The sequence below is a fragment of the Lupinus angustifolius genome, unplaced genomic scaffold, assembly GCF_001865875.1.
Source record: "Lupinus angustifolius cultivar Tanjil unplaced genomic scaffold, LupAngTanjil_v1.0 Scaffold_446, whole genome shotgun sequence".
In the NCBI taxonomy this organism is placed as follows: domain Eukaryota; kingdom Viridiplantae; phylum Streptophyta; class Magnoliopsida; order Fabales; family Fabaceae; genus Lupinus; species Lupinus angustifolius.
In genome coordinates, this window is record NW_017727841.1 from 204,614 (window position 1) to 205,901 (window position 1,288).

Genomic DNA, 1,288 nt, shown 5'->3' on the forward strand with positions numbered 1-1,288 from the left:
ATGATTACCATGGAACCATTTAGGAGAGAGAAAAATGAAGGAGGAAACGACATATGGTAACTGATGAGGTGGCGTGAAGGAGGAGATGTCATGTGACAATTGATGAGGTGGTGAGAGTTTATTTTATTAGATAGTAAATAGATATCATGATATTTTGTTAATTAAACTTATTATTACCTGAATTAATGTATCAATTTTTATATTTATATAAATTAAAATTTTAAAAATATTCAAAATCATTTTGAGATTAAAATTTTGAATTTTAAATAAAATACTAAAAGTAAAAAAAACTTCATTTGGTTTTTAAAATAAAAAATTACACATGCCATAACCACTAAAACATATTATTGAATATAATAACTATTGTGAAATAGCTAGTTCACAGATATATCTATACTAATATATAAATTTTTAAACCAATGGATGTTGATGAGATTTAAGTATGTTGTTCATGAGCATGTTAAGAACATATTCAACCGTTGAAATTTTCTAAAACGCTTTCTAACTCATTTTCTTCTTAAAACAGAAAATGATGATGTTCTTGAACTTATGAAAATATTTTGTTGAAACCATGAACAACTTGTCTTCATGGAGTTGTTATAATGTTTTATTACATGTATTTTGTTGTTTTAGCCAAAGCGGATGATAAGATGAAATCAAAGGAACCTTTAGGAAGTATTTTATAAAAATGAGAATGTATGTATTCCTATTTGTTTTAGCCTTAAAAACCAAGGCTTGGAACAAGTTGGAAAAGTATGAACTTTTGTTTAAAAGGATGTTAAGGTTTATGAGTACATGAAGGTCTCATAAAACTCTTAAATGATACTTTGAATAACTTACTTTAAAGTGGTAAGATTATTAAAGAATGTCTTAAAGCGGAATATGTAGTTTTACTAAAACCCATGTGTTAAAAAATGGATGGAAATCGTGAACAGACTTTTGATGAAAAAGGATGGTCAAGAACATGTGATGTTGGACCAGATGGATGAAATGGATGTATGATCACGATGAGAAAAAGAGAAATGATTTTAAGTATTTTAGTAACGACTTTAGAAATATCGGAAACTAACGGATTTCTATTTTGGTAGTTACGAAGATTTCGGTGTTCGAACCTTGAAACTAAACCACCCTTAGTTGACAAGTTAAAGCACGCTTCATTAAGGTGAGAAAGAACACATCGTGACATAGTGGTTTCCGAATATGACACTCGGATCTCCTAAACCATCTCAAAGGTTTTGGAGTTAACTTGGGTTTGAGAAACCCACGATTTTTATGTTTGAATGCTTTT